This window comes from Falco biarmicus, chromosome 6 (assembly GCF_023638135.1).
Source record: "Falco biarmicus isolate bFalBia1 chromosome 6, bFalBia1.pri, whole genome shotgun sequence".
NCBI classification, from domain to species: Eukaryota; Metazoa; Chordata; class Aves; order Falconiformes; family Falconidae; genus Falco; species Falco biarmicus.
The window spans coordinates 20932405-20945428 of NC_079293.1; the positions used below are offsets into that span (position 1 = coordinate 20932405).

A 13024-nucleotide genomic window follows, 5' to 3' on the forward strand; every position below is an offset into this window, starting at 1 on the left:
GCTCCAGTGTCTACAGGAGGGCAAGGTTTGGTGGTGTTTCAGCAATGATACCTAGTTTTGCACAATTCTTTCCTGACTGATTGTGGATTGTAGATTTGCCATGGGCTGCAATAGTTCTAAGTGTAATGACCTGGTAAATAAAAACTGTGTTCCAATTACAGGTTTTTTTCTGAGGAATTTACTTTCTCCACAGTACAAAGCATAGATATTAATTATTTGTTTGGGCCTAACAACTTCCTCCTTCTTTACAAAAAAGGTACTCACTGCAGTTGCCATAATTGAAGACACTGGAATTTATTAGAGGGAAGGTGGGAAACTTAACGTAGAGTTTTATAGAGCTGAACATTCAGGTTTTTGTATAAAGTTGGATGATACCTTAATATGTTATCATCAAATGGTATTTCTGATTTATTGTCTCTCAAAGCACATAGCTGGGAAACTTCAGGAGAACATGCTTACTCGAGAAAACTTTTCCCAGTTCACAGCTAGGGAATCCACATACTGTTAAGACTGAATTTAAGATCATTTCTTTTAAGATAAATCTTTCTTGCAATATGCTCTAAAAACGCAGTCTTAGTAAGTAGCATATCATAATATGCAGGTTTATTTCAATGAGGTTATATTCATGGATTTGTTCAAAGTTTATGGTAACTCAGATGTGATCTGTTAGTGCCATCCCAATTTCCCTGTTCCATGTAAGTAGCTTATGCATGTATTATAATATGTAATGGATTCAGAACCTTTGTTTCAATAGACAGGTTTGCTCCAATTAGATGTCATTATTGTATTCTGTTGCTTAATATTAGGGTGTTTTTTTAGAAAGTGCCTCCATAAATAGCCTGCTTTTTCAAAGCTTCATTACAGACAGGGCTCCCCTCCTTTGGAGTTGCTGATCAGACCATCCTGCCATGAGTAATAGGATGTTTGTCAGCATGTCTCACATCTACAGCACCTGCAGTCTTACCACTGCACTCTGACTGGGGAGGAAAGCTCTTACTGAACACCGTATCTCACCCTTACTAAAGATTACCAGGGCACTGCCACAGTAGTGATGTGTATCTGTAGAACTTATCCTCTATCTCTGTACCACAGATTGTTGAGTTGCAGAGATCTTGATCACAAAAAATATGTAGATGTAAGAATGACTTTCACTAAACTACTGTGTATTCTTGCCAGTGTACAGGCACGTGCTCGTGATTTGCTCAATTATTATTTCATAAGTCTCAAGACACATTTAATAGAGTTGTATGGTTTAAACCTGGCCAGCACCTAAGCCCCACGCAGCTGCTTGCCCACTCTCCCCATGGTGGGATAGGGAAGAGGATTAGAAGAGTAAAAGTTAGAAAACTCATGGGTTGAGATAAAGACAGTTTAATATGTAAAGAAAAAGCCACACACACAAGCAAAGCAAAACAAGGAATTCATTCACTACTTCCTATTGGCAGGAGGTGTTCAGCCCTCTCCAGGAAAGCAGGGGTGTATCACGTGTAATGGTTACTTGGGAAGACAAACACCAAAATGCAGAATGTTCCCCCCTCCTTCTTCTTCCCCCAGTTTATATATACCCAACATGACATCATATGGTATGGATTATCCCTTTGGCTCGTTCAGGTCAGCTGTCCTGGCTGTGTCCCCTCCCCATTCCCATGCCCCTCCAGCCCTCTTGCTGGCAGGGCCTGAGAAAATGAAAAGTCCTTGACTTAGTAGAAACATTCCCAAGCGACAACCAAAACCATGCGTGTGCTGTCAACATTGTTCTCACACCAAATCCAAAACACAGCTCTACAGCAGCTACTAAGAAGTAAATTAACTCTGTCCCAGCCAAAACCAGGACAAGAGTGAAGGAAAAGATCACTGTGAATTTAGAAATTACTCATTTGTACATCCTGTGCCTTGTAGATCATACAAATACGCTAAGAACTTGAAATTATGATTTCTTATGGTGTGTTGAAAATTAAAGCAGACTTTTGTATTTTCTTTTTTCTTTTGCATAGTATTAAAACTTTATTTTGTGCCAAATGTAAATGTGCATATTTTAATTTAAATTTGAATGTCTTTATTTTTCATGTGTGGAACAGTGTCTTTAATTTTATGGGGATATAACATCACTTACAAAGGATTCACACAGTTTAGAGTTAAAATTATTTAGGTCTCAGGTATGAAACAAACAAGTACTGGTTAAGTTCCCTCTTGCTTTGAAGTAGGCTCATGTATTATGAAATAACTAAAGCAATTATATGAGAAAGCTGTTATTGCAATATAAGGTTGAGATTTTCAACTTCTAGTGTCCTAAAACCTTGTATAAGACTTCCAGGGTAGCCTTGATTCTCTGTAGTCTTAAGCACATTTCAAAAACAAACAAAAGACTCTGTATATTTTAATATAACGTGGAAAATGTACTTATAAGCCTACTGGAAAAATCCTGTTATATATAACTCACTACAGTATAAGTACATCCTCAATTTGAATTTAAATACATAAATTGTAACACAGAATTCTATATACACACAACTGACATTAGAAAAAATACATATATTGTACAAAAGCAAGCACAGGGGTTTTTTTAGGAATATCTTTGTGCTTTCTGCGTTTTGTGTATACTTATTAGAGCATTGTGATTTTTGTTAATAATGCTCGTATTTCTACCTTCCAAGACATCATGTGAATAAGATGTAGTAATATAGCTTCTATACAGTAATTTCTTAGTAAGTTGACTGAAGCTTTATTGGATGATACTGTAACACAAATAGAGCTTGAACAGAAGACTCAGTTCTGGCACTGCAGACATTTAGGATGAAATTTGATTTGCACATATGGGTGCTACATGTCTAAATTCCAATTATACTTGACACAAATCTGTCAAACAGTTAGTAGAGTCAAAACAGTGCTTCATCTCATCCTACTCATTCTCCCACTATACTTGGCACTATTGAGGCCATACCTTGAATACAGTGTTCATTCTGGGGCCTCTCACTCCCAGGGAGATGTAGAGCATGTCCAGAGAAGGGCAACAAAGCTGGTGAAGGGTCTGGAGAGCAAGTCTTATGAGAGGCAGCTGAAGGGACTGGGGTTGTTTAGTCTGGAGAGAAGGAGGCTCAGGGGTGACCTTGTTGCTCTCTACAGCTACCTGAAAGGAGGTCATAGGCGGGTGGGGGTAGGTCTCTTCTGCCAGATAACAAGTGACAGGACAAGAGGAAATGGCCTCAAGTTACACCAGGGGAGGTTTAGATTGGATATGAGGAAAAACTTGTTCACAGAAAGGCTCGCCAAGCATTGGAACAGGCTGCCCAGAGGCGTGGTGGAGTCACCATTCTTGGAGGTGTTTAACATAATGTGTGGATGCAGTTCTTAGGGACATGGTTTAGTGATGTACTTGGCAGTCCTGGGTTAATGATTGGACTTCATGATCTGAAAGGTCTTTTCCAACATCATTGATTCTATGATTCTAAAGCAGTCCACTAGAGACTGATCAGCTAAATCACTGTTTGGCTTTTGTTCACTCTCACCTGATCAGAACTAAAAGGGATTTAGACATTTTTCATTGCAGCATGCAGTGTTTAGTATATATGCAGCTTTGTGGAAGACAGTATTGTAGTCTAGATGAGGGACATGTCTCACATTGAATGGGAAGGGTCCCGTAATAGCCATATGTTGAATGAAAAAGCACAACTTTCAAGTAGGGGTATACCAGACTTAGCTAAAAATAAGTGTCAAAAAATTTTATCCCCTACATTAATACATCTATTTTTAGTGTGAGCCTTTAGTGAAACTGATGCATGCAAATGAAAACTGCCTTATATATTGAGTTTAGATGTCTCATTTGTGCATGTATTACAAGAAGTTTTGACTCTTGCTGCCTTAAAGATTGTTGGAGGTAGTAATGGAAGAGGGATACCTGGGATCAGTACTTGTCTCATGATGAAAGGATCCAAGCACATATTTCCTGCAGCACAGAAAAGTACTGTATTTTCTGTTTGTTGGGAAAGCTAACTAAAGAAGTACTCTTAATGCTTCTGTAATTATTTCTTGTGGTATTTGCTTGATTTTTCTCAGATGATTTCTAACATCAAATGCAGAAACACACCCAACTCTTAAGGTTTTCCATTCTAAGGCAATTACTGCAAATACAGGATGACAGTTAGATTCCTTGTTGCTTACTTTCCCTCTGACCTTCTTTCTTCCATCCATAGGAGACTAACTAGTGAGCCTTATCTGTGCTCAGTATCTCAGATTTGCTTTCAGGATATCAGTTATGTTTACTCGACTGAGATTTAGATGTGGGGTATGAATTTTATGAGCCTCGGATGGATCTAAATATGACGTACTGAGATGGAAATGGCAATTTAGAGGGGGAGGGGAAAGTAGAAATTTTCAAAAGAAACGATAGAAGCATAAACATGAAGGAATGGAAAAACTGAAAGAAACTTAGCAGTAAATTTGCTGTGATATTGTCTTTGATTTTACAATAAAACCATGTTTCAGAAAGACAGCTGGAATATATTGGCTGATAATGCAATGCTTGACAAACAAAAGATTCAGCCTCCAAACAAAGTGAATGTGTTAGAATGCAGCAATGTTTTAATTGGCAAGAATAAGCCATGTATATTTGGCTTAATTAAAACTATTAAAAAACAAAAAAACCTCAAAACCTTCAAAGTTTTCAAGACAATTTTGTTAAATACAAATTTATGACATTTTAGAAATTCTAATGCTTCTCTCTGTTCATGTTCTAATACGAAACCAAAGAAAAAGAAGAGTTTTCCCTTTCAAAAGATGGCAATATGTAATATTTTCACTGTGATATGTTTGTTCTGTATCTTCATGGGTAAGAATTATACAAAACCATTATTGTAACTATTTTATGTAATACTTACTGCAGTGAAAGTGATGTGGATTTGCCTTTCTCATAGATACACTTCTCCTGCCTGGATGGCTGTTAAACTTTTTGTTATTTTAGCTTATATCTTGAAAACATAAACAAGCTATTCCTCTTTGAATTTGTTTTGTTTTTGGGGGGTTTTGGGATTGTTTTTATAGGTAAAACAATTCCCTACTCAAAAAGTACAAAAAGCCCAGAACTGTATAACATGTACATGTAACTATTTGTTTTTCAGTTGCCAGAGGTTGTCTTTAAAAGTTAAAAAGCGAAACCACAAAAAATAACAACTACAGCGACTACACTTTCATCATTGGCATGTATTGTTATCCAACCACTCTCATATATGTATTTCTCTTCTTCCTGAAAGTAGAATTGTTGCCTCCAGCTTTTTTCTTAGAGGAACTTAACTACTGTGAGTGCACTTAGAATTCCTCCATCATTTCCTTCCTCCACTATGTTTTTTGTCCTTTCATATTCCTTTGCCTCAGTTTCTTCTTTTTTGTTGTTTTGATCCTCTGATTTCCATCAACATATTTCTTTTCTCTTTTAGCTTTAACCCTTTCTTCTTTTTCTTTTTTATGTATTTTCAGAAAGGAAAAGATTCATATACAAAATTCAAATACAGAATCCTAATGTTTTTCATGGTTTAAATGGATTTCAAAAACCAATAAATGAATGGTCAACTGAATTTTTAACTTTTTTTTTTTTTAACCAGAAGAAAACAGTAAGTTTTTATACATAGTTTCTTAATGCACTTACAATACCATTCAGCCTAAGAATGTACCATTTCTGTAGTGACATATTATTCCACAAAAAAAACCCCAAACATTTAATTTCTTCATATTGGAAAGACTTCAGTCAACTTTACTAAATGGAGAATCAATCAGACTTCTTGAGCCATAGGTGAATATCCATTAAATATGTCTAAATATATGACACTTTCTTAAGTAGTATTTATCCACATATTATAGAAGATAAATAAACATGTTTGTTATTACTCTTACACATGCATTCTTACACAGAGACACATAAACTACTGAATGTTTTACTTACAGAATCCAAAACATATTAATATAGCAATATCAACTCATTAATATCTTCTCATTTAATTCAAGATAGTTCCTGGCAGGAAAAACTCATAACAGAGAATGCATCATATAAGAACATTCTGACTCTGTGTTAATAAATAAATAATAATAATAATTAAAATAATCTACAATTAAATTGCCATATACTTTTCTTATCTTGGTTGTTCTACAACTTAGTTGCCAGTTCCCTTGATAGAGAAATATCTGGCTTACTCAATAATACATTGTCAAGTATATAAATCTAAGATATCCAAGTTTATGTGTAGATGTTTTTTCCCTGGAGGTTGAATGTGTCTGCAACTATCGATAGTATATCATACCTGATAATGTCCTTGGATGTTGTCTTTGTTTGTATACCCTTTCCCCCCCACCCCCGTTTATTTTTTTCTTCATTTATCAGATATTCTACATAAGTTATCTTTGTGTAGACCCTGTGCAACCTCATGGCATTAATAATGAGAATAACATAAACCCACATTTACTGCACAAGAAGACAAGTACTTCAGAATGATTTAAGCATCCACAGTTCTGGTTTACCTCACAGAGCATGTTATTTGCTTTGCCTTGAAACATAGGTGGTCAGAGTTTCTTTGTGTGTGATGCTTATCGTTTATCTTCTCTTTGAATCTTTTCTTGGCTACCTTTTCTTTTGGGAAAATGCCAGCTGATAACTTACAAGCAAATAATAGGAAATTCTAAGAAATTCGTAGATGGCAAAGTAAAGTGTGTGTGTTTATATAGGAAAAATATAATAAGATTAATTTTGAAATTATTAGTATTTTCTGAAAAGTATTACAATTCCTTTCAATTTTCTTTAGCAATATTAAAGATTTGGTGTTTGGCATCCCATCAAATAGAGGCCTCCAGTTATTTACGTAACAAATTAATGTCAGCACTTCATTCAATTAACTTATTTTTGTGTATTACTGAACAGGAGCTTCATATTATTACTGAACAGGAGCTTCATATTATAAGTAAAGAGCCATTGTGGAGAATAATAAATGCAGGACCAAATCATCACACATACGTTAAGATGTGCAAATCTCAGGTTTCCGGAGGGTGATGTTAAAGGGGAAGAATAGAAGTAATTCTGCTTATTGGAAGTTTTACTTAGTATAAGGAATATGATAGGGTTTGCAGTAAGTTATAGAATAAAAAGGTTTTCAAAGTGTTGTGGAAAAAAATGGCACTGGGACTAATTTGATAGCTGGGATCCAGCATAGGAAAAATAAGCTCCAAGGGTGTATATACTATGTGGCCTATATTAACTTCTCCATAATTTAATGCATTTAAGTGCACTGCCGAAATTAGTTTTACTTCTTTAGGATCTTTCCGTCTTCAGACTAAACACCTCAAAAAGCATTGTAGCCTGTTTAAGATCAAATTTTCCTCTTGCCTTTCATTAAGTAATGAAAAGACGGAATGATCAACAATGAACTTCTGTATGTAAACATTTGTATATATTTCTTTGCAATATGAAGGATTACTAATGTCTAATACAGAAATGTGTATTTTTTTTTTAATGTAAATTAAATACTTTGGTTGGAGCTGTTTAGAAATTTAACACATTTAAAGCTACTTTGAAGTAAATAGAGACAAAAAATTAAATCCTAAAGTGTGATCTCAGGAAGAATCAAGGTAAGTATTAATAGACCAGCTGTATATTGTAAAAAGGGATTAGCATAGATTAGCATGCAGATTTGTCAGATACTTGATCCAAGAAAGATGTGGATAGAATTGAAGCATGTTACAGAAAAAAAAGAATGGTTCAGCAGTTGGTGAATTGTATTCATTTATTCATTTGTAAAAATAGTTAAGAAGCACCATCACAAACAGCCAAAACTAAGATGATGATCCTTCCTATGCTTAACTCAAATTGGCTTACTTTAGCATGTGAACATTGACAATATGACTAGATCCGCAGTACAGATAACAGACTCTACACAACCTTTTAGCCATAGCTTTTGAATTAGCAGACAGTCTTTAAGTCCTGTTGAAGACTATCATGAACATTTGGGTCTACATCAGTCAGTCTGTCACATGTCTATGTGCGAGTCATTTTTTAAAAATGTTTCTTAATAATTAAACATTGCAACAATATGCAGAGCAAAAGTTTAACTAGCCTTTTAAAATGTGGCCCTACTTGCTTCCAAGAATATTGCCAAAAAACTTTCATAAGTGAAGATAGGTTTTACACATGCTTAATGCTCACCTGTTATACTAGAAAATAACATCAAGTGCTTGCTTATTTCTCTGTCTGTATGCAGAATTTGACTTGCATAAACGACCAGTGTTTTCAGTAGGAAGTAACTTATTCATAGATTTTATTTTTATTTTTTTTTTTTTTTTTCATTCCTTACATTTTCCAGTGTTCTTATGAGATAGGACATGCAATGAAATTCTGAGTTTGGTTACCTGTCTCATCTTTGTATTCAGTGGAAGAATGGTTTAGACAGAGCTTGTCAGATTGGCCAGCCCTTTTTCATGCAGCAATCATCTCAACATTTTACTCTTCATGTATTTAATAGGTAACTGTTATCACTGTTCAAAGCTCACTGAAAAGGATACAAGTGAAGAGGCTGCAAAATAATACATATGTCCTTTTGTAAACAGACCAGTGCAGAGTGCTGGCTGGAGGGCAGGGAACCTCACAGTTTTCTGCACTGTTACATTGTCTTCATGATGGATTTGAGCACTATAAACCAGAGTTCGTGAAACAGCGATTAATCACAGTCAAAGGAAGAGCAGTTTCACAAAACCAGAGGAGAGTACATTCCTATCATAAACGCAAGGAAAGCAAAAGAAATAATAATGCTGCAGGTTTGCTTCCTTTTCCTTGCCTACATTTAGGCTTTTTTTGCCAATTAAACATGTGCTGCTTATATTTTTTTTTCCCAATAAAAGAGAATTATGCCTTAAACTGAATAGTTAGTCTCTCTGTAGCCTTTTCAATTATAAGTATTGCTATTTCATTTTCCCATTTCTAGGACAAAGCAGATGTTTTGATAACTGGGCAGCAGAAGCTCCCCTTCCAAATTTTTAAAGTGTGATGACCCTGAGTGGATTTCATACATTAGACGTGGCCCGAGACAGAATATACTTGCAACACTGCAGAACTTCTGCCTGTGCTACGAATCATTGTGGCTACTCCTTCCTGTTTTACTATGCACTAGATCCATATATACACAAATATATTCATTCTTCCCCCCTCCCCCCTTAATCCAAACTTCATCTTTGGAAGCAATAAGTGAAATAGAATAAAATAGTTTAGATAAACATGACCAGGAACCTTTTCATTTAATTACACCATCATGCATATCGGGAGGAGCTATAGTCTGTCTCTGTGGAAAAAATACTGCATGATTAGTCAGACTCCTGGAAATAATGTAAGAACAAAATTAAAAAAAATAAATTTGGCAGTTATCATTAAGAAATCTCAGTGTGATTCTATGCTAAATACAGTTCTTGTTTTCTGCCTGTTTATTACGACATGAAGAGAAACTGGTGATTATTTGGCTAAATTAAATGCTAGTGTTATTTCCCCTCCAGCTGAATTTCAGTAAATTTATATGTAAAAACAAAACTGTATTCAAAAATATTCCAACACTTTTTGGAAAATTTTGTTTTCCCAGTGTTTAATATATTTCAGAGAGAAATGTACTGTTTCCACTTGAGTGCATCATGTAGTGTTTAAAGATTATATACATAAATATATTTTTACAAGTCCTCCTAGTTATTGAAACACTTAATCACATCAATATAATAACCTTCTTACAATTTACTGCAATTTTCTTATGATGTAAAGTTATATGTAATGGAGAAATCCAAAATGATATATGAAACTTGTCATCTGATTAAATTATCATCTAAAGAGAACCTGACTTTGATCAAATAAAACAGTTCCAAGATTAGATCTTAACTTATTCAAGATCATACACTGGATCACTTCTTTACTAATTGCAGTCTATTTTCTTTCACCTTGCATTTAATGGACTTTACTGGTTTAGAGAAGAAAAAAGGGCTATTTTATTATTTTTAACATTTTTTAATGTTTTTTATCAATTGTAATTGCCCCATGTAATGTAAACCCCATGTGTTTCCCAGCTTATTTTAAGAGCTCTGTGAGTGTTTATGTTCACAGGCTTTAATCAATGTTGAAATCAGAAAACATACACTTTTGGTCTTCAGGGGGCATCGTGATGCTAACAGTATGGCTCATCCTCTTCTTGGTTACCAGTTGTAAACTGTTTAAAGGGTTAATGTATCTACATGAAGCTTTAACACATTTCTGCTCTCAGAGGTCATCTCTTTGCCCCTTTCATTGTGTCCCAGAGCTATAGTAACTCCTGTATTAGATTAATGGAATCAGATGTGAGTTCAGAGCTGTGTAGTAATTCAGCTGATGCATGTGCCCATAGCGGGAACCACAGGAAGAGCTCCCATATTAAGGGGGTGTTGGTGAAGAAGCTTGTTTTCCTGAACATAGAAAGGCATTTAATTTCTTCCAATTGTTTTGCTAAGAAATAGGAAAATGAAGCCTAAACCATTGCAGGTAGTTTACTTTTCAAACAGTGAAATCACGAGGGCGTCATCATGCCTTTTGAGTTTTTCATGCCTTTCAAAAAAGGAATCACCTGTTAAGATGATCCTTTCCTTTCCAGATGGCAGGTAAGTAGGATGAGATTTCCCAGCATGATTTTCCCCCTCTTCAAAATAGGTGGTAACTTTCATCGTTATGACAAAAGGAAATATTAACCTAGTGAAGAGTTTAGTAAGTTATCTATTAAAAAATCACTGAGACATAATTTACTACCTAATCTTTCTGAAGTATGTATAAGCAAATATATCACCTGTGCACCATGGTAGAGCATTCAGAATTGACGTGAGGCTTAAACAGAGGCTTCACTGAAGGAATAAGACCTACGTTGCTCTAGTTGATATGAATGATTAAAATGGAGACCAGCTCATTACAATGGAAACTTATCGCTGCCTAAGGAGGGAAACATCTTTGGATCACTAATCAGTTCTTATTTCAAATTTGATATTGAAATGAGCAGAAGAAAATGACAGATCATGTAAGACGTGAAGTCTGAAGCCGTGGAAATAAGTAATTTGCATTTTCTTGGAATTTCATCAAGACTCTTACTCTCTCATGACTGTTCTGTTTTGCAACGCACAGGACTTCTGTTGTCATGGAGTTCACAGAATCTGTGAAAGGAGAGTTTCTTTCATGCAGATTTTAGCCTCTCTGCAGAAGTCATTCTTCTGAGCAACGTTATCCATATTTAATTATTAGCATAAGTAACTGGCAACAAAGTACAAGTCAAGAAGATAAAAGATCTAATTTATTTCTTCAATCAAGATTCAGAAGTTTCTGGGAGGCAAACCTAGGGATTTTAAATGAAGGTGAAAAAGACATGGTCTGTTTAAAACCTTTCATGAGTTCACATGGAGATCTTGCAGAAACGTTCATCTGCAGGATCTCAGAGGGTGGGAAAATGAGAGAAAGAGAGAGAGGACAAGATCCAAGTATTGCCTCCAGTTGTACTAAGAAAATAAATTAGGCTATGTTTACATTGGTTTAGTAGTGCAGTGCACCATGAATAGCTTTATATGGAAAAAAGTTAGTGCTAAGGGCCAGATGTCCATACTAAATATATATTTCAGAGTTTTTACTGTGGCCTGGTTGTAATCTGCCTGTTTAGGCTGAATGCCTGTTACCGGCTGGGGAACACCATCCAGCTTAGTTTCATCCAAAAAGAACACAATGTATCTGTTCTGAGATTGCTCTGTGATGTAAACCAAAGCACAGTAACAGGAGGTGGCTGGAGATTGTTTCAGAAGTGCACCCTTGATCAAAGCCTTATGTGAATGTATTTTTAATCTTCTGGTACAACTGTCGCAACACATAGAGAAGGCTGACATTTGCAGACACTTTGTACATGCAGGACTGAATTGAGTCCATGGATTAACAGATAAATGCTCAGAAATGTCCTTTTAAAATGTTGTATTATCTTCATGAAATTCAGACAAAAATCCCATCCAGCAAAGTAGCTAGAGAAGCTGCCTTTCTTAGGACATGGCCATTATTGAATATATTCTTGCTAACTAATAGGTTGTCGGTTGGTTTAGTTGGTTTTTTTCCAAGTCAAAGGTGTCACTCATGCAGGGTATGCACACAGGCAGAGTATATGTCATGTGGTAATTTAGTCTTTCACACAGTTAATATAATTCTTAGTACTTTTCTGGGTTATCAGACTGTCAAATTAACAGCCTTCTGAATGACCATTCTTTTTAATAGTAGATTAGAAATTATGAAACATTTTAATGTCAACACTGTTTTTCTCTGTAATTAGGTGTTTTTCTTCCCATCCCTGATTTTAAACAGACTTACTGGTAGGTTGTATTTACTTCATGATACCTCTCAGAAGAAGGTATTGCATGCATACTGTTATGTATGTGCAATTCCGTGAGTACAACTCTAAACGTTTACAAATTATTTTTTTTTCTATATTAGCCAGTTATTAACTGTAGAATCAATAGCTTTTCTGCTTTGACCTTATCTAAAAAGAAAACAGGTATTCATTTTTTCTTCAAACAAGATACTAAAGTTTTGTTCTTGCTCATCTCTTTTTTATAATGGCCATTTAAACAACAACAAAATAATCTAGCAAATAAACTAGTAACTACTTCCACTTGAATTGAACAATGGGATTCTAATGTTTCCAAGGTAAATGTTCAGCTATTACTCAAAATTCTCTACTACTGCATAAGGCAATCTCATTGCTGATTCCATTTGTTCATTCCGTACTGTTTAGTTCCATCAAATGAAAATACGAGACTGATGGTATGTTTTTGCACTTGGGATCCAATATATAAATTAATAATGCATTCAGCTGGTTGTCACTTTTAAAAACGCACTATCTTGATATGATTCATTTCAAGACTAAACATATATAGTTAGTGGTCTCAAGGCTCAGTTGCCCACCAAAGAAATCCCCAGTTCTTTTTGAGATTAAGTTCTTCTGCTTTTCCTCCAGGTGTGGATCCAGAAAAT

At 35.2% G+C, this 13024-nt stretch overlaps 1 protein-coding gene across 1 annotated transcript in view; it reads left to right on the forward strand.

The window, feature by feature from the left end:
• The window catches only part of CSMD1 (CUB and Sushi multiple domains 1), a 1210323-nt gene that overhangs the window by 805223 nt on the left and 392076 nt on the right, over nt 1-13024 (forward strand). The window lies entirely within an intron of this gene.